The 22,178-nt window shown below is 45.2% G+C and overlaps 1 pseudogene; it reads right to left on the bottom strand.

Annotated features, from left to right (window-relative positions):
* The window catches only part of LOC135204032 (peroxisomal acyl-coenzyme A oxidase 3-like), a 194,932-nt pseudogene that overhangs the window by 137,870 nt on the left and 34,884 nt on the right, over positions 1–22,178 (bottom strand).

Below are 22,178 nucleotides of genomic sequence, written 5' to 3'. Positions count from 1 at the left end.
TGAGATTATGAGCCATGACATCACCTATAGACGAATCTTGACTATGAGAGATGTTCAGAATCATTTCTAGATCATCTATGCTATTCCAGTTTTTCTGCAGGAAAAACTGGAGAGGTGTGAATTTCAGTCTATTCAGGGAAAACAAACTTCTCCAGCGAGGAAATGGTCCCCTGCAATTCATTCATTCCTTCACCGAGCATGTTTCCTTCCCTAATAAGGCTGCGTTTCACTTAAACAGGAGTAATCTGATGACACTGTAGAAGATTGTTCATTTGTTTCTTCCTAAAAGTCTCCTTCCTGAGATCCATTACTATTCTCTGATTCTCGGCGAATGTCTGAAGAAGCATTACGTTGTGCGTCCAGCCAAGCGTCCAGCCGAGCATCCTGCCGAGCGTCACGCTCGGCGCTGTCGTATTTGGCAGCGGAAGGAGTCCCCCTCATAATCGAGTGAGGGACGTCTCGGCGAGCTAATTGACTGCATCTCTTGCATATCACTCTTGTTTCGAGGGAAATCATGTGTGCTATGCCGCTTGTAGACTCGGACAGAATTCTGTTACCTTGCGGTAAACAGAACCGAAAAAGGTCTAATACATATATATATACATACACACACACATATACATATACACATATATATCTATACATATATACATATATACACATACATACATATACACACATACTACATACATATATATATATATATATATATATATATATATTTATTTTATTTTTTTATTTTTTTTTTTATGAAAAAAAATCTCGCAAAGTGAAGATGTTCAGTACATTATGCTAGAATACCCCTCAACCCGAGGCTAAGACCGTGATTGTAGGGTAGAAATACGGTTAGTCCGTCAATCCCGCAGAAGAGAGAGAGACGTAACCTACCGCGCATGGCAGACAATCAGATGGAACTGAGCACTGGCATTAGTGACAGCAGACTCAGAGAACGTTCGTCGTTCTCGCACTGCTCTGCCTGAGTTGCCACCTACACCATTCTATGAATGAATAGGTTTACTATCATTCTAGAGCAGAAATAAAAAACCATCAAACTGGTATATTTAAGCGAAACTGAATTTGCTAAATATAAAGGCTAACTTGGTATTGTCATAACAATACTTAAATGTTTAAAAATAGGGAAACCGGCAACCCCTGAATAGTTGCAGGGAGAACCGATTAAATGTAATAAGAATAATCGTACTCTCGGTTGTCCTCCGTAGGAGTAACTATGGTATGAGTATATAACTTGAACCATACAACCGCTTGATAGTAATATGACGTAAGGGCAAAATAATATTTACTATGATACAACAACGCTTGTTCACCTTTACCTGGCAGATACGTATATATATATATCTGACTGGTAAGTTTATGAACAAATGTAGAGTATTTTAGACACTTGGACAGCTACCTCCCTACAGTTCCTCGCTGGCCGAGTGGTTTTCGAGCTGGGCTGCCAATCCGGTGGTCTCGGGTTCGATTCCCGGCTCGGCCAACGCGGAATCAGAGAAATTTAGTTCTGGTGATAGAAGTTCATTTCTCGATATAGTGTGGTTCGGATCCCACAATAAGCTGTAGGTCCCGTTGCTAGGTAACCAAAGGTTTCTAGCCACGTAAAAATATCTAATCCTTCGGGCCAGCCCTAGGAGAGCTGTTAATCAGCTCAGTGGTCTGGTAAAACTAAGATATACTTAACTTAGCTACCTCCCTACTACATTCTGCCTCGCCGAGGTAGGGAGAGCCATCACGCGGTAGTGTTTTGTCAATGAGAAATTATACGCTTACGCGATAAAATGAACACTCATGGCATTATCACTGTACTTCTAAAACTTTCCAATGCAAACATGATTCCAGGCTACGCAAAGATTTAAGAATCACAGATAGGGTATTACCCTCCAAAGACACTACTGTAGGGCCCGAAGGCATCACCGGTCTTTGGAGGGATAAATTCTACTGGACGGGTAACTTGTGTTACACGCCTGGAGGAAGACCTCCTTACACTATCACGTTCTAGTTTACGTATCTATGATTCATAAGCCTTCCACGCAGAATCAGACATATTTTCACACTCGTTGCAGCGGTCATCAAACATACAAACATGTTTCCTACAATTCGCGCACACTGTATGAGGGTCTACCGAAGTTTTCGGTAGCCTAACCTTGCATTCTTCCACACAACATACTCTGGCCTAGTCGAACTAGATCCAGACATCGTAAGTTTAAGGAAAAATCAAGCCAAAATAAAAACAATCCACAATTAGCGTATGCCTAACCACCGATCCAAATCAAATAACCAAAAATCAATCAGGATACTCAAGTGACCAAAAGAGTTCCAAAATCCAATGACGGAGGTGCAGAAAACACTTGTTGTCTGCACCGGCGACAGAAAATATCTGACAGAAAATGGGAATGGTTCCTTACGCCCGCCTCCCAGCGGCGGGAATGGGTACTACCACCTGGCCGACCACTGCGTGTGCCGGGAGTTTTGAAATTCTGTCGGACTTCGGAGAATACAGCTATATATATATCTGGCAGGTAAGATTCATGAACAAAATAGAAATTATTGACTATGCACCGGACCGAAAACGCCTACGTTATCTTGAAGCATTACATATATTAGAGAAAAAACCGACTATCAACACGGTAAAAGAAACAGAGTTTCTTCCCACCATCATAAGAAGAAATGGCGCAAGAAACCAACCGACTACGTATACCGCCACAAGAGAGAGAGGAGAGATCGAGGGGGGAGAGACAGAGAGAGAGAGAGAGAGAGAGAGAGAGAGAGAGAGATCGAGAGAGACAGAGAGAGTACGAGAGAGAGAAAGAGAGAGAGAGGAGCAAACAGAAAAGAGAAAGAGAGAGAGACGCAAAAAGGCAGAAGGAGAAGAAAGAGAGATAGAGAGCGGAGAGAGGAAGCGAGGAGAGAGAGAGAAGAGAGAAGAGAGAGAGAAGAGAAAAGATAGAGAGAGAGCGTTGAGAAGGAGCGAAACGAGAGAGCAGAGAGAGGAGAGAGAAGAAGAAGAGAGAGAGAGAGAGAGAGAGAGAAGAGAGAGGAAGAGAAGAGAGAGAGAGAACTTCAGAAGAAGTAGAGAGAGAAAGCGGGAGAGAACGAGCGGAAGATATATCAAATGTACAGCCTGCCGCCCAAGAGGTGGGTACCCCAACCAACACCCAACCGACGCTAATAACCCCGTCCAAACTACGTAGGTCTGAACGCCTCAGGGGGAGATTTCGTTACCATCCAACGACCAATTAAATCCGTTCCACCGACCCGCCCCCACCGATTGTACACGACCTTGCATGCTCATAAATACTTGTAAAACGTATCTTAATTCACTGTACTGTAAACTCTCATAGATGACTGGCTGTGCGCTGTCGACACGTTAGAGGAATAAACCTAAGACAAATGAAAATCTTTACATGTCCTTAGGAAACTTAATACACCAGCTACATGCTGACAGAAAAAAGATAATAAACAAGAAGAATTAAGATTGAAAGAAAGATTCTATATAAATTAAATGCCCGTTGAAACGCTAGTGTATTCAATAATAATAATAATAATAATAATAATAATAATAATAAATGTAATTACAAAATTCATATGTGATAATATTTTAAAGAAATACAATACGTACTAATCTATCCATGTCACTTTTAATTAAGGAATTAAACTCCTCTCTCTCTCTCTCTCTTCAACTCTCGCTCTCTCTCTCTCTCTCGTTTCTCTTTTACGAGATGAAAGAATTTTTATGGTACTAGTACGTAAAATGTTTATTGATAATTTCAGTTATTTAATAATAATAATAATAATAATAATAATAATAATAATAATAATAATCCAATAATATAATAATAAAACTTTAATTACAAAATTTATAATGGTCGTATTTTAAAGAGATGAAAATGACCTTTCCATTTCAATTGTAAGGATAATTCCTCTTTCTTACTGAGATGAGAGAATTTTTATGGTAGATGCACGTGTTTATTATATTTTCAAATAATAATAATAATAATAATAGAAGTAGTAATAATACGATAACTAATTTCAAAAGAAAATTCTTCCCTTCGTCTTTTTCTATATCAATTTCCCTACCTCATAACCCCAGTGACACTCGGAGCTGGGAAAGTAACAATGCCATACAATGGTCAACGAATTTAATGGTTTTAACGTTTTTAATCTCTCTCTCTAATTCTCCTCTATATTCTCTCTCTATCTCTCTCTCTCTCTCTCTCTCTCTCTCTCTCTTGTATTTTAATGAAAATATACAGTAGTTTGTGAATACACAGCGTTGCACATGAAAAAAGTAAATTAGTGATAATTTTAGAGATACGGCCCTAAGAAAAATTGCAAATTAGTGAAATTTTCCCTGTGGACATGTTTTCAACAACGTCGTTCCGGCTTACGACGATTTTCGGGTTACGACGCGTCTTAAGAACGGAACCCCCGTCGTAACCCGGGGACTGCCTGTATATAGTAGGAGTATGTGGTGAAGCACGTGCAAGGGTCGGAGTCTCATCTTCTGCCCACCTTTCCCCCTGTAACCCCCTCAAACTGAGCAGGAGGAGGTGGCATGCAAGTACCAAGGAGGAAGGTGGAGCAGCCTGGGAGGAAGGAAGAAGGCATTATTTGGGGGAGTGGCTTCCCCCAATATGACAGGGAAAAGGCCATTTTTACATTTTTGCCTCTGCCTCTTGCCAAACTTCTTCCACTGTGAAGGGGACCAGCATGAACAGATCTACTTCAAGAGGCAAAGAACTGGTAGGGATCCAAACAATACAGAGGACAAAATGTGGTTGAACAATTGCCCTCATTCTACACTCTTCACTGTTCTGTTTTCTTAACTTCAATTAGAAAAATTCAATCAACAAACCATACATACCAGAAATATCCAAAAATTTTAACTTCCAAGCATTCACAGACAAGTGCAGCAAGACATCGATCTTGACTGTGGCTAAAGAAAAAGTGCTTGATGATAGCAAAGGAGTGGGAGGTTCCCCCATTTATCTACCAACCGCTACATAATTGCCTTTTTTCCAACTTTCAATGATCAATTCCATGTCTTCCAAAGGAATACTACATTTAAGGAGATGATCTGTATTTTTGTAAAAACAATGAGTTTTCACATACTCATCCAAAGCCATTATGTATCTGTGATGTGATGTGAGGTCTGGTGAACATATCTAAAAATTATAAGAAAACCATGGGGCTAAGCAATATTTCTCATAAAGGAGGAACTTCCAATTCTAAAGAGAATACCATAGAAAACATGTTCAAAAAATCATTCTTTCTTAACAGAGTCAAAAGACAGATTATTTATGAATTTAAACCAATAAAGAGTAATAAAAACAATGGTCCATGCTATAAAAATAAATAAGTCTTAAAAGTTACCTTATCCTTACAATCACCTTACCTCAAATGTATTAAGAGCATTGATAAACTTATAATGCCGTTCTGTCCCAAGTCCATATAATCCTGCAGTTATGAAGAGTGTTAGAAGCGATTTCCTAACATGCACAGACCAGTTATAGCTTCCAATCACTTCCTGCAGGGCCACTGTCTAGCATTTTCAAAAGTAATAAACAATGAGATCATAAATGTAATACTTGAAGTTAATGAAATTCTGGAAATCAGAAAATGACAACATAAATAAAATTAATGTGCATTTAATTAGTAACGTATACACATAAATCCAACTTAATACAATATGGTACAAGTAACTTGGATATGAAACAAGTTCAAGTTCACTCAACTGTGACTAGGTGTGGGTAAGTAACCTAAATACTATATCACCATTCAAGTTGCAACCAATGCAGGCTGAATACTTTAAAACCAACTTATACATTAGTTCACTGCTATATATTTCTTCCAGCTCTAACAAAAACCAGAAAGATATTGCTGGTAAGAGAGACAGACTTTGACTATGAGAGCAATGTACTGTAGTGAGGATGGTTTCAGTTTTGTGGAAGGAATATTAGCAGATAATTCTTTTGAAGATGGAAAATTCAGTGTTGGTAACACAAAAAAAACTCAAACAAATTAACCTATAACTGCCAATATGTATTGCATCTACCTTGCTCGAGATATAATATTGTAAAAGACTGAAAATAGCCAGCGCTATTAACCCTAATTCACTTTATATGTCTTGATTATCCAGTTATTTAGCATATCTCAACTAAGGAAAAACATTTAAAGATGTTAATGTTGACATTATTCATTTATAGATATTAATTCTCAGTCATGCAATAATCCATGATAACCACTTGAAGATGTATTTCCAGTCCCTGACAATTCATCCTCATGCATCTACATCCATAGATATTAGGTATAAAAGAACAACACAATGTCACACTTCTACAACTGTAAATAACCCTACACACTAAACTCACCAGCACTGAAAATTTTAGATATTAAATGCTTTTTACAAATGGCAAAATCACAATTTTCATTTTTAAAGTAAATTTTATTTGTCCTAACTATAGAAACCTGAGGTCCTTTAGATTACGAATTACTTCCCGCGTAGGCTGGAATTCGGCCATTGAAGTTTTAACAAGATAGTTAGGCAGTGATTACTGTCCACTATACTCTGTTTTTTTCCATCTGTCCACCCGCCTGTGGTCCTCACGCATGGTAACACTGCGTCCCGGGCTTTAAATAGTTATAATATGTGTAAGTTTTAGGTAAATAAAAGGATATCTGGGCATACGTTTGTAACTGAAAAGTGTTTTAATAAGTTACTGTATGTGAATTACACCGTTAATATTCGAAATAGGATATTGTTATTATTGTTGAATGTAAGCTGCCTTTTCGGGGTGGCGAATGGAACAGCCAGACACAAATTCCGTTAAACAGATGCTAAACCAAGTTACGTCATATCGTATCTGGCTAAAACGCACTTTATAAAAATTAAAAGTAGTACAGTGGTCCCCCCGTATTCGCGGGAGATGCGTACCAGACCCCCCCGTGAATAGTTAGAACCCGCGAATGTTTGGAACCCCTATAAAAACGCTAAAAACAGCCTCTTTTGTTAGTTAAAACTCAAGAAAAATCACTAAAAATTTTCATACTTGGTTTTCTTAATAGTTTTATCACATAAAGTGCATTTTATGATGAAATTTATAAAAAAAAAACCAGGAATTTGTGGATATTTCTCATAGAAAAATACTGTGAATGCGCGAATTTTCCGCATTATCCGCAAATAATGCGGGGAAACATTCCCGAGAGCAATCTGCGAATGTGTGAGTCCGCGAATCCGGAGAACGCGAATACGGGGGCCCCACTGTATAGTCTACTGATATACTTACCTGTAGTGAAGTAACACGTAGCTTAGTAGCAGAGTAGTTATGGTCCAATAAAGTTGACATCTTGCAGTAGTGAACAGTGAGAGAAGCAATTTTCCCGCCACTGCATCTGGCTGTTCCATTTACCACCCCAAAAAGGCAGCTTACATTCAACAATAATAACAATATCCTATTTCGAATATTAACGGTGTAATTCGCATACAGTAAATTATTGAAAAACTTTTCAGATGCAAATGTACACCAATATATCCTTTTATTTACTTAGAACTTACACACAGCATAACTATTTAAAGCCCGGGACGCAGTGTTACCATGTGCAAGGACCACAGGCGGGTGGACAGAAGGAAAAAACTGAGTATAGTCGGGAGTTCTGCCCGACTGGATGTAAACATTCCACTTTGCTTTAGGCCCAGGAACAGGTTGAGGGGTGGCATGAGGTGGGCCTAAATGTAAAGGACCTCAGGCTTGCACAATTTAGAAATATACAATTTACTTTAAAAATTGTGATCTATTCCTACACATTACACAAACCCTTGGTCCTTTACATTTGGAAGACTCACTTATTGGCGGGAGGAATCTGAGTGAGCCCTAATGAAGACTGGTGTTTGCCAAACCTTAGGTCCCCTTCCTGGTCGTAAGAGCAAGGAGGGGTGACCTGGCCTCTGACCGATTGTTTGGAGTATGGGAACTTTGTGACCAATGGTAAGACTTCTGGATCATTTCATAAGAGGGAGGCAAGCATAGCCTATTATGAAAAAGCAATTAAGAACCTTGTAGTCGGTCGGTGACCGTAAGGCAAATATACAAGCATTGGGTTTGTCTTATCTCCAGGCTCTCTTTCCCCCATTGCTAGGGAAAGGGAGACAGATACATGCTTCTATATTTTCATGAAAGAAAATAGAATGGAGCTCTGTATTTACAGCTTACCTGGATCAGCAGCCAGTTCCAGTGTGTGACGACCATGACTCTCTGCCCGCAGAAAGAGAGAAGAATGAAAAAGGTGGAAAGAAGGAGGCTAGTCACTCTGTTATTCACGCCACACTCACACAGCTCACAAAGGCGAGATGCAACCTTGTTCAGTTAAGGAGCTGGGCAAGGTACACAACTTGTTAAGCAGCCACATGGGTCCCAAGGAAAAAAGTGTCCAAGGACTTATAGGATATATCCCGAAGGTAAAAGGGCGTGAAGGTGGTCTGATTAGCTCAAACCCCTGCCTTCAGTACCTGTAGAACCAACAAGTTCTTGTGGAACGCAAAGACAGGACCCATAACCACGAAGCCAGAAAGAAATAGTGTTCTTGGACACTTCTTTCTTGGTCCCCCCCCCATGCCAACGAAGAGGCGTTGACACTCAGGCTGAAGACATCGAGTTCTCTTCAGAAAGCACCGTAGCACTCTAATGGGACAAAGCAGCATCTCGTCAGGATCATTACCACAAAAGTTCTCTAGAGAGGGGATTGTAAAGGACTTGAATCTAGCGTCAGGGACCATTGGATTCCGAGTCTTCGCTACTAAATCCAGGACAAAATCGCATGAGTGTTTCACATCATAAGAGAGACCATGAAATTTTACTCTATTTGTCGATGCCAAAGTAAGCAAAAAGACAGTCTTGAGGGTCAGATCCCTGTCTTGACGACCCTTGTAAGGGCTCATGTGGTTCATGAGCCAGGCTCCTTAAAACGAGGGTCACGTCCCACTCAGGGGGCTGAGTTCTCTGGGTGGGCAAGACCTCTCAAAGGTCCTCATAAGAGGAGATATCTCCATGGAAGTGGATATATTAATCCTTGCAGTTTCAGGACCAGAACAAAGGTAGACCTATACACCTTAACTGCAGATACAGAGAGGAGCTTCTCTCGACGAAGAAAGACTAGGAAATCCACGATCTGCTGAAGAGTGGCTCTGAGTGGAGAGAGACCCAGTCTACGACACCAACCACAGAAGACAGCCCACTTCTCCTGGTATACTGCTGCAGAGGACTGTGAGATATCCTGCCATCTCTGTTGCTGCATGGTGAGAAAAGCCTCTTGCTCGCAAGAGATGGTGGATAACCTCCAGCAGTGAAGACACAAGGACTTTACTGCCAAGTGGTACTGTTCTATGTGCAGCTGACATAGAGGTTGTGCCACGGGGGAATCTCTCTTGGTGCCTCGGGGAGAAGAGCCAGCAGATTGGGATACCAAACAGCCTGAGGCCATTTTTGGGTGTCACCAGAATCATCTGATGATTATGGTTGGTCACCGCCCTGCTGATCACCTTGTGAATCAGACAGAATGGGGGGAGAGGCGTCCACTTCGAGCTTGTCCCACAGATGTTGGAACGCATCCTCTGCAGCAGCCCATGGGTCCAGCACTATGGAACAGAAGACTTGCAGTTTCCTGTTGTGCCAGGTGGCGAACAAATCTACGACTGGGCACCCACATAGGTTGAATAACTTTTTCGCCACGTCCATGTGAAGAGACCACTCTGCCCCTATCACCTGATTCTGGCAGCTGAGCTTGTCTGCCGCTACATTCTTCTTGTCTGGAATGTATCTGGCCGACAGCTCTACCCGTGCACCTCCACTGTCAACTGATGCAGCAGGGGTACATGACAACCCCCTGCTTGTTGATATATGCCACCACCATAAGTGTTGTCGCTCATTAACACCACGGAATATTCCATCACTTGATCCCTAAACTCTTGGAGGGGTAGGAAGGCCACCTTAATTCTAGGATGTTGATGTGCAACTTGGCAGAGCCCCTAGAGCGAAGCGATCCGTCCTGATCTAAAACAGAGGCGTTTACCTTATGTAAGACCGACTGGACATGCCCCGACAGGAGAAGTTGAAATGATGGCTTGGGATCTTGCGTAGCTCCCAGCAAGGCTTCCAGGCAGGAAGGAGTAAAAGACGACCGAGCCCGAGTCCTACTCTCCAAATTGTTGAACCCAAGATTGCGATCGACAACTTCTGTAAAGAAAGGAGACAAAAACTCTTGCGTGTCTCCCTCCTCCTGCTCCGGCAACGGAGGCCGACGACGAGAAGGGTGTCCAGGCTTATCTAAAGAGCCTTCCTCGTGTAAACCAACAGAAGAGCCAGCAGCCAAACAGCCTGAAACACCAACCAACCTGTCTCGGCTGAGTCTAGGTGCCAACTCCTGCGACGAACCAACCACAACACTAGGGACTCACCATGCACTCTCCCAATAGATGACTCTCGAACATTGCCACGTACATACATGCATATTCTGTGCGGACACACGTACGTGCGTAGGTGAAGTGTCTCGAACACTCTAAATAGAACGAGAATCCCTTGGAGTTGAACCCCGGGAAGTACCAAGGAAAAGGGCAGGCAAACACTCCTGCTGCACTAACTCCGCACTCACAACCTTCAACCTCTTGACAGGTGCCTTGAGATCCTTACAGCCACTTCAGATTGCACAGGGGAAGATGCACTAACACTCTCAGTAACACCAACACTCACAGGAACATGGGCGTGTCGCTCCTCACTCACAGACGAAGAAAGGGCAAAGTCCTTAGCCTTCCAATGCTTTATATGTCGACACGGTGGAGATGGAAGAGAAGGAGAAGAAGACAGCACTGACTCGTTACACAATCTCTTCGCAGGAGGCAGGGGCAATTGAACACGCTTGCTTCCAGTCCTCCCAGCCGACATGGCAGCAAACCTATCTTCTAAAACATAGTCAAATTTCTTAAGAACCGCCTGGCATAAAGCCTCAGATGGATCAGCAAGAGAAGGGGCCGATGACATGGAAGGGAGATGCAGCAAACTGGATGGCAGAGATGATGTCACAGCAGCAAACGATGACAACACAGACGAGCGAGGCAGCGCAGAGGAGGCAACTGGGAGTGATGTCATCGATGGAAGTGATGTCATAAGCAGCGATGATGTCACGGCTTCCCCTTGATCCAAACGGGAAGCAGATGCCACAGGCAGAGGGATACAAAATGGCTGACACCACGGTTTCCCTCTGACTCGAAGAAGCAGCAATCATCACTAGTGGAGCAATACAATATGGCTGACCTCGGCTACCAACGAAGACGAGGCCAAGAGGAGGGGGGAGGGCCTGGACATTGTGAGGAAGGAGGTGAAGGGGGTGGAGAGTATCCAAGAAGTGTGTCAGCAAACCCTCCAAGGAGGGTAGACCCCGTAGACCAAGGGTCCCCCGGAGCGCCGCCATTTTGGACGCCTCAAAATCTGAAATTAAAGAAACTGATGAAAAAGCCTCCTCCCTCTTGGAAATTAAATTAACTTCCGAGGAAGAGGGGGCAACATTACGTAATGAATCAGCCTGAGGGCCTCCCGATACTTCCAATGACGAATCGATGGAAGAAAAGGAAGGGGACAAAAGCACAACACTAGCATGGGGTGTGGCAGCGGCAGATGATGCAACGGGAAGAGAAGAAAATCCCTCCCATGAAGGAAGAGTAGAAATTCTACGATGGTTCCTCTTACTATAAAATAACTTCCACTGCTCTGTAGGCCTTGCACAGCATTCCATGCAGGGATTTGTTATTGTGCAAACGTTAGAACGACACCTACTACAAGTGATGTCAGGATCGGTCGCTGAAGAAGCCAAAAAACAACAACACAGGAAACCTGGAGTTCCCGGGCACACACGTTGACGAGGACGAGAAGGAGCAGAAGCCATAATAAAAGCACACACACACATAAAAAGACAAGCGAAAATGGGTAATGAACTGGGAAAGGCTGAGAGAGGTCAACCACAACTCTTGTCCAGGGGGTTAAGAAGACTAAACGCTGTGGTGTGGGTGAGTGGTCCTTAACCACTTTTCACCCGATACACACAGACGTTGCCAGATCTCACAAGCTTCCTTGCTTTCATCTGCGATTTAACTGGATCTAGCTAGACGCTTAGAAATTATCCTATTGTTAAGACCAAAGGTTTGTTCGCATATGAACTACTTCAAGTTCTTGTCTTCACTTCCATGATGATCATTTCCTTATTTACATATCCCTTCAGTACATAATAAGCTCATTTATAAATTACTCGTATCATAATTTCAACTGCAGCCTAGATCTTCATAAATAATACCTTTTCTTGGGTAATCTATGCAGTGCATGGGCAACAATACGTACTCTCAAAATAGCACAAGAACCTTGAAGAGGGCATTACCTTACTATTCTGTCCAGATTATTCAGACAAGTGCTCATTTTCTTTCCATCTTTAGTTACCACTTACTATTTACTCAGCTGATGCCAACAGCAAAGACCAATATATTCCTGATCTTTGTCTAAGGTTACATTTACTTGGGCAGAAAAACAACGAATTTAACCATCCGCCTGATGGGTCATTATACACATCTTTTTGTCTGATCTACCATATCTTTGAGATGGCATGAAAAATCAAGCACAGTACACAACTTAGCCATCTTTATGGTGGCAGTTAGGACATACATTTTTATGAATGGCCTATTGGTTTGGCTTTTATGGACAATAACTGTATGTATGTCATATAAAACATGAGCAGCTGCAGACAATTATTTATGGCATTTGCTGTATAGGCCCTAAACACTATCTTCTACTGAAATACACTTTCTGTATTCTTGCTGTATAAAAACAAACTTCCAGTAAGGCTTTACCTTTCTCATATCCATCAGAGTTTCACTTTCATCAACAAAATCATCACTCGCAAGTCTCCTCATTCGTCGGTATGTTACTATCCTCTGTTCCTCTAAAGTCAGGTCATCATCATCAATGTGGAATATTGGATCTCTCTCTAAAAAGTTGTATGCTCGATTCTGAGAAGGAAAAAATAAATATAGGAAAAGAGAAATAAATGTTGACAATCCTTCCCATTATAAACAACCTACCCATTTTAAAGATGTGGAAATTATTGTTCACTATTTCCATAAGTCAACCCCAACAGCATAGTGGAAATAAAGAGGTAAACAAGTACAACAATATTTGTTAAAGACTTATTGAAAAATGTTTTTCAAAACACTTAAACAAGATCATAGTTACGTTGAAAAATTATGAAATTTTAAAGTAATTTATATTTTTGCTAGGTATACACACCAGAGCCTTTATTGTTGGAGTATTGCATACTTTAGCACTTACTAGAATTGGTTATTAAAACTTGGTAACAACGTAATTAACTGATGATAGGCAAGTGAGTGGGTTGAACCCTCCACTCACCTGCCATCATCAGGTATTTTTTCCTTGACTCAGGGACTACACAGGGTGGTTCAGGGTAAATTATGATAAAAGGCTCTGGTTTGTATATCTAAAAGAAATGCATATAACTTAAAAAACCTGTGATCTGCTCCTATGGGAAAACAAACTACTACTGCTTTTTATGAAGAAGACACTCCTTAGGTGGAAGGATAGTCTCTCGGTGACATACTCCTAGTCATGATTGCTGCACAGGAACAATGACTACAATAACATCCAACACAACCTGGCATAGGGATGCAAGATTGGTAGGGCAATGAGTCAAAAGTGAGGTATCCAACCCTCCGTCCAGGGAAACTTCACAAACAAAGTGCTGCCCTAAAGATAGGTAGTAGTATAAGTAAGATAAGAGCTAAAATGTGGGTTATTTATACACTGATGGATACCTGCCCTCATTACCTGTGAACCAAGAAGCTCTTCTAACTGTCTGGGAAAGGCAAACACCCTTTACTTTGTGAGATGTCACCCAGAATGGATAAATGTCCTCCTCACTGGACAAGCAGTATGTCTACTCAATCACTTTATGAAACTAGAAAGAATGGGTGCCCTGGACAACTTCTTTCAGTGCCTACACAGAGACCCCAATGATAAACTAGAGGTTAGTTCTCCCCACTCTCAAACTCATTGGCTTGAAGACATTTAGTGATGAAATTCGGAAACATTTCTTTTCTACGGGTAAAACTGAGGTGTAATGAAAGTTTAAATTTTTTAAAGAGGTCGGAACATACATCCTGCCTATGTGAACTCTCAAGCGGGACCGAGAGTTTCCAGCCCAGTGACTGGCTTATCAACAGCCAATCAGGAGCGTCGTAAGGGACAGGCCTAGACATCAGATGCACGGCTGATGTGAATCTATTATTCAAGTATAAATAGGTACCGTTGCCAAAAGATGAGGAATATGAGGCAACAGGGAAAGTGAGGCAGTCCCCTGTTATCAGCGGGGGTTCAGTTCTCGGCAGGGTACTGATAAATGAAAACTACCATTAACCGAAACTCAGCGCTTTATGGCGCCGAGTTTCAGTTAATGTCACTTTTGTTAGGTATATTATGGTGCCATAACTCTATAATCGGCACGTTATGACGCCATAACTATAATTGGCACGTTATGACGCCGATAACCGAAATTCTGCCCGTTGTGGCGTCATAAATCGCCAATTTTAAGGTGCTAGACATGCGCCATAAAATCGGATCACTATGAACCGAGTCCGCGGATAACAAGGAACTGCCTAACTAAAATATATACTGTGTTTATAATCCATGGATAATTAACTGGGTCACACACACTACTGTCAAATTCCCTAGAAGAGGTGGCAAAGGGCAAGGACCTTTGTTTTGCCCCAGGACATACTTTCATTCCCTGGCAGAAGAGTAGGTTCATAAACCTACTGATGCAGGGCAGTCCATGGGGCAGGCTACAGACAGGCAAAGGCTCTGACACCTTCTCTCCCACGGGAGAAACCAAAAATGACAATTTGTCCAAAATTGCATTTTTCCTAACTATACAAACCTGAGGTCCTTTTACAATAGGAAGGTACTAGCGGCAGCTGGATAGGTCGTAAGCTTTCGAACAAGGGGTTCGGTAGTTAACTGCTTGTCCGACAGGCGCGCGCGCGCGACTGGGAGGTAAACAAATCACTTTTGCTTTTGGCCCAAGCAAAAACTGCAGAATGAGGGGTGGCATGAGGTGGGACTATGTGTAAAAGGACCTCAGGTTTGTATAGTTAGGAAAAATGCAATTTTGGACAAATTGTCATTTGTTCCGACACGGCATACAAACCTTCGGTCCTTTTACAATAGGAAGACTCACTTCTTGGTGGGAGGAATCTGAGTCTTTTGTGAACAGACTGGTGTTCGCCCAACCTTAGGAATGCCTCCCCCTGGTGTAGGAGCGAGGGAGGGATCCAAGCCTCTGTCCGATTGATCGGGGTGTGCACCGCAGGATCAATGGTCAGACCTCTGGACCAAGTACTAAGAGAGAGGCAAGCGTATCTCTTCGTACCAGCAAACAAGAACAAGTTCCTATTTGCAAGAGGCAACATAAAGTATGGTTTGTCTCTTGTTGGCATCCACTTCCCCCCCCTTGTAGGAGGAAGTGGTGGATATTCGCTCCCATCCCTAGTGAAAGGGATAGGATGGGGCTCTGTCGAGTAGCTCACCGGCATCTCGTCCTTATCCAGCAAGGTGATGACCGTATCCCTCTACCTACAGGTAGAGGGGGGAGAAAAAGATAGGAAGAGAAGCCAGTCACTCTCTCATTCACTTATCTATTCTTACAGTCACACCAGGACTCGATGCTGTTCAGCCTGCTAGGGTCTGGGTTAGCTACACAACGTGTTGAGCAGCCACCACGGGTCCCAAGGAAAACGATCCAAGGACCTGTGGGCAATATCCAAAAGGTAGAAGGTGGTGCCAGTGGTCTGGTTGTACCAGACCCCTGCCTTCAGTACCTGCGCCACGGAGAAGTTCTTGTGTAACTCGAGGGAGTGTACTTCTAGGTCATCTTGGTGCTGACGAAGAGTCTTCAACACTCAGCCTGGGATGTCGAGTTTCTTCAGAAAGCGCGGTCGCGCTTTCACAGGACAAAGCAGCATCTCCTTCGCATCGAAGGCGGTGAAGTCCATTAGGGAGGGGATTGTGAAGGACTCTAACCGATCGTCAGGAACCGAAGGGTTCTGAGTCTTCGCTACGAAGTTGGTACGAAATCGAGCGTCACGAATCCCCATCCCCTGGATGCTTGACTTCGCAGGAAAGTCATGCAATTACCTCAGAGGAAAAGAAGGGAATGGTCGTATGACCTATCCCTCTTCTCGACTTCGGTGATGTCCTGTACCCATACTGGTCTATCCGTCTGCAGCGAAGTGTCTCACATTCTCCTATCCCCATGCAGTGAAGTTCTTCTCGGTAGTGGATAGGACACCGACACTCAATGGTGGGTGTCGATGGTATGGGTACTGTGACAAGCCGTTAGGACGAAGAAAAGACTGTTATGGAACAACCAAACTAAGTCCACAGCGAAGTTCGTAACTGACTTGGGCGCTCTGACAGCTGCCGACTGACTGCGTTCGGTAGGAGGCAAGTTGTCCAAGCACCCGAGCAAGTCACGTGACCTTCGCCTTAAAAGGATTATGCCAAGAAACTAAACAAATAATTTGTTCGTCACCGATGCCAGAAGGCGAGGTGATGATTCTCTTAAGGCATGTGCCCAACAGGCGAAAGTCAATTGCCTTCTAGAGACCGAGGTCCCTGATGGCAAGATATCTCATAGTATAGTTGATTCTCAGCTAAGGAGAAACAACACTGTGTCGTTGAAGACGAAGGTGTACAGAAAAAGCAACCTACGTCTTCACAGCTGAACCGAGAGAAGGATTCTCAAGATTCTGAACCTGTGCTACAAAGACTGAGAACGCTAACCGCTATTCATTGCTGTCCGGTGAGGATCGTAGTTGCAATAAAAGCGGAGCGCTTTTCAGTAATGAAGAGACAGGGAAATACTGCCTGAAGAACTGCTTCTCATGGGCTGAACATTTGGAAGTAGAGCTGTCAGGTCGGAGAGTAGGCGATGTCTTCTGACACATCTGTTAATTCGGGGCGAGCAATGAATAATTGCACACCTACGAATACGAGATATTTTGAAGACAAACTCAGATGTCTGCAAAAATCATTCGCATTATCGCGGTGCGATGCAGCGGGAGACTAGTACAGACTTCTGTTACCGTGCGGTAAACAGAAAGATGAAAGAGTCCAAGAGATATCTCTGTTGAAAATTCTCGCAATGTCGAAGGCGATGAAATCGAGCGTCACAGCAATAGATGGTCCTTCATTATTGCGAGAATCCCCGTTAATCAGAGACCTAAGTCCATGATTGTTGGGTAGAGATACGGTTCGGTAGTCAATCAAACCAGGGGAGAGAAAGACGTAACCGACCGTGCATCTCGGAGACCTAGCTGATACTGAGCTGCTATCAGGCAGTTCAATACGCAGTAGCTCTCGGTGACTCGTCATCCTGAGTTGCCAGGTAATCCATTATTCCACGAAGGAATGCGTTCGGCTAGAACCATCGAGCATAAAGAATACGCTCGAGCAATTATATTTAAACGAAACGGATTTCGGTAAATACAAAAGCTGATTTGGTGTTGTCATGACAATACCAAGTATCTAAAATCGAAACTGATAACTGCTGGGAGGTTGCAGGCAACCCCGAGTTGCAGTTTCAATTAAGAATACAATTCGTCTCGGTCACAAACCGTAGAGTTAACTACGGTATGCGCCTACCCCCCGGACAATTCAACTGTTAAAAGAATCTATCGCGAGGGTAATATACGTAGTATATTTGTAGTTCTGTACCACGACCTCCATCCTAAATTCTTTCCTCTCGAGGAATGAGAATAAGGATTGGAGATCGACCGCCTTCGTTCTTCAGTCAAGAGAGTGAAGGAGAAGTCTTTCCCAAAGGAAAGCTTCAATGGTGAACAGAATACCGAAGACGATAGTTCAAGCCAAACTGGAAGTTCCCGTCCGTTCTTCTCTATTCCAGGTTAATCGCCTACTGTGAGATACTCTTCTTTCAGCAGCAGTCTTCTTCCAAATGCTAGAAATTACAGGAATTCGAGCATAAGCAAGGTTCCCGATTATCGTGTAACAATTATCGGGGATTCTCGCTCACTTTGGACCGTGGTCTCGCCTGTTTGGAGATCGTAAAAAACCTCGAACACTCTGAGTGCGCTAGAAATTCCGTAGAATTCTAAGCACTCTGGCTGCGAAACCCCCCACCGAATTCGTCAAACGATATCGGCTGGTGGACCTCTCGATTCCCGTAGAAATCGAGAAAGGGGCAGGATCCCTCCTCAACGACCGGGCTTACGTCAGGTAGGAGGACCCGAAGGTCCCCCGGTAGCGCAGCCCCTAACGTGGGATCTTACAGAGAAATCTCTGTAGGATCCCTCCCCTTTCCCTCGTAGCCGTAAGGAGAGAGGGAATGGGGGAGGAATTGGATACTGGCTCGCCTTCCCAGCGGAACTAGCAGTTGGAGAAGAAAAGGAGCAGCCATCGCCTTACGGCGATGGCCTCTCAGAGCCTGGGAAAACATATCGTCAGGAGAAAACGTTTTCCCGAGGAGGGTTATGAACTCATACTGTAGGTAAGGGTCTGCCGCCACTGTGAACGTCGTCTGGGTGGGGCTGATCGACACCTGACAGGAGAGAGCCGATACCGTCCTCCGACTCATTCCAGTCCTCGTCGAGGTCGAAACCTCTCAGGAGGACCTAAGGGGTATTCAAATACGGTGTCCGAAGACACGTAGAAACGCCTCTGTCGCAGTAGAGGAGGTGAAGTAGCTTGTTCGACCGGCCAGAACTGAGAGAGCCTTCTTGTCCGGAGACGAGAGACTCCCTGGTTCAACACAGTCGGCAATGCCAACCCCGATCGCGGCAGACCCACCGTCGATTTGGGTTCCCTCTCGGGCCCCAAAACGACTCGAGCCGAGACGTGGCTCTGCTGGTGGGAGCGGCGATCCTTCCCCGAGGTCGTTGTGCTGACGAATCAGCGCCATAACCTCGGCAAAGTTCCTCTGGATCTCGAAAGTCACAGCATCTTGCAGAGTAGGACCGTTAAGCCCTTCGAACAAGAGCATATTCCGAGAACCTTCCTCCTAAGAAGGGGGAACAGCGACAGCCCTCTCGGTCTTCTCCATCCACTTGCGCATACGTCCTGGCCGGTCCAAGAACCGTGCCTGGCACGTAGGGCGTCGTGGTGGGATCATGAGGGGCGCACCCCTCACGATCACTCCTCAATACCTCGCTCCTCCCGGTGTAACCCGAGGAGGTTGAAGGTACGGGAGAGGCAGACCTGACGCTCCCTCCTCGCTCGTTGGCAGAACCAGCAGGCTTGGAGGGCTGCAGGCGATCGTCAACCCGCGGTGGCGATCGAGCTGCAGGCCTGGTCGAACCGTCTCGCTATGGAGAACGGCTGGACTGAGCACAGCGGCCCCGATCTCGAGTGTCAGAAGAGCTGGTGCTGGTTGCCGTATCCGATCGCTCTCTGTGAGAGCGACGGTCAGGCGACCTGCAGGCTCCACTGTCACAGTGAGACCGGTGCTTGTCCTCACGGCACGTCGCGTCGCTGGTTCCAGCCGTGGCTGGCACCGGCGAACGGGGGGACCTCTTCCCAGCCTCAGCCCGTGGCCGGTCATGGACCGTCACGTCCCCGGGTAGCCAGCTGGTCGCCGCGAGAGCGAGAGCTGGTCTGGTGAGAGTCGCGTGAGCGGCTGTCACCAGTCTTCCGCCCCGTGCCGTGAACCTGACGCTGAGCGGGCTCAGAGGTCTGGTTCCTGGCTGCACGGTCGCTGGTAGGCGACCGTACACTCGGTACCTCCCTGGCGAAGAATTCAGAGGCCGAGACGGACCCTGATGCAATGGCAGAACCACTGACACCAGGCGAGGAGTACCGGTGTTAGCCGGTACCCCTCTGGTCCCCGTAGTCTTCTTCCTTGCGGAAGAAGAGACGGGCCCCCGCTCCCGAAGGAGCAGGAGGACCAGCGGAAGGAACCCTCCCGTCCCACCGAGGTGAGACGGGTCCCGAGAAGCTCCCGAGGGAGACTTCTTAGGAGGGAGGAGGCAACCTTCTTCTTCCTCGGCTGTGAAGCCTTAGAAGTCGAAGGGGAAGAGGCGGCAGCCGACGACGATGAAGAAGATGAAGACGACGACGACGACACCTTCCTCCTCTTCTTCGTCAGCTTCCTCAGGACAGACGTAAGATCTGCTATCCAGGGCGGAGCCGGGGCTGCTGTAGCCGAAGCCACAGGGCCCGGACGCACCTGTACAGACAGACCAAAGTCTGGGGTAGTACCACCACGAACAGGGACGACGTCAGCAGGTATGGGCATCTCAGGAACAGCAGGCACAGCCAGCACAGCATCGGTAGGGACAGCCAGCGCAGCAACGGCAGGGACAGCCAGCGCAGCAACGGCAGGGACAGCCAGCGCAGCAACGGCAGGGACAGCCAGCGCAGCAACTGCATGGACAGTCGGCCCAGAATCGGCAGGTATGGCAGGCAGCACCGGAAACACAGGAAGTGGAAGCAGCAGCCAGCAACATCCTGGTACCGGCGGCAGGTCCAGGGGCGCAGCCTAGAGGGCAGTGGTAAAGAGTGGTCGCGGACAGAGCTGGCAACCACGCAGCGGTCGGCGGCACACCCCCTCTCGGTACGGCGAACGGCACTTCACAGCGGCTGTAGGCAAGACTGTTACCACGTGAGGCGAGTACACCAGTGAGGAGGGACGTCGTCACGTGGAGCGTGGTCACCACTCCATGGGTGACCGCAGTAGGCCCAGACATAGAACCGCAGCCCCTGGACACTAGCACGCCCTGCAAATGGAAGGACGCCCATACCTCACCAAGGTCCACCCTCGTGGCAGTAGCACCTGCGGAAATAACAGTAGTAGTGATTAGTGGGGGGGGAAGTCCCCTCGCGCGGGGGGGTGAGCCCCACACCGAACGAGTGGAAGACCCCGAATACAATTGTACATCGGGCACTGAGCGCCCTCCCCCGCGCACTCGACGGATCGGGCGAGGAGGAAAGAACCCAGATAACCTCCCCCCCCGAAGGGGAAGGGCCATCTGTAGGGAAGCTAAGCGGGGGGGGGGGGGGGTGGGGGGGGAGGGGGGGGGGGGGGGGGGGGGGGGGATTTCTCCGTTTTCCCACCCCCGCACCAGCACCCATGTACCCAACAATAATAATAAGAGCCCGAGAGCAATCGTGCCCTGGCCCGAATGCAAGGGCATAAGGATCAATTCCCTGACTGAGCGGAACTTGAACCAAATAAATATTGATGCAATCAAAAATAAAAGGAATAAAATGAAAAAGAATCTTGCATTACGATTCACTTCACAATGAATAAGGGCTCAGATCGAGCGCATTTGTGCCCTCGGTACCGAGCGCAAGGGTAAAAGGATCCATTCCCGATTATGAACGGAAACCTTGATCCATAATGAATTGATGCAATCAAAATATATATGAAAATGAAAAAGAATACTGCGGTTGCGATTTCACTTCATACAAAATAAAAAGGGGGGAAGATCAATTCCCGGGAAATAGCGGAAACATTGATCCAAGTAAATAATGCAATCTCAATAAAATATGAAAATGAAAAAAGAACTGCACTTGCGATTTCACTTCATTCAAATAAAAAGGGGAAAGGATCAATTTCCGGGTAAGAGCGGAAACTGATCCAAAATGAGTATTGCTACAATCAAAATAAATATATGAAAATGAAAAAGAATACTGTACTTGCGATTCCACTTCCATACAGAATAAGTTTTCGTGCCGAGCGCATTCGCTCGGCAACGAGCATACAGGTCAAAAAAATATAAATGAAAAGGGCACTTACTTACGATTTTCATCTACACATTTCCAACCAAAATATAAGCACGGAGCGAGCGCTCTCCCGCCCTCGGCACCGAGCATACACAATACGAGGATCATTTCTGGGAAAAATGAATTCCCGCACTTACGCCCTTCAGTCCCGGCACTCGGGTAATCGGAGGGCGTGGAGAAACCAAGATCCTTTAATTCACAATTGAATTCAATGGAATTAAATATGAAATGATTGTACTTACAATTCAGTTTCACTAGATAAATAGAAAAAGAAAAACACAACCATGCGAAAGCAACGACGATGAAGCGGGCAGAGAG

This window comes from Macrobrachium nipponense, chromosome 44 (assembly GCF_015104395.2).
Source record: "Macrobrachium nipponense isolate FS-2020 chromosome 44, ASM1510439v2, whole genome shotgun sequence".
Classification (NCBI taxonomy): Eukaryota; Metazoa; Arthropoda; class Malacostraca; order Decapoda; family Palaemonidae; genus Macrobrachium; species Macrobrachium nipponense.
Note: the sequence above shows the minus strand (reverse complement) of the source record. Positions and strands in the feature narration are given on the sequence as shown.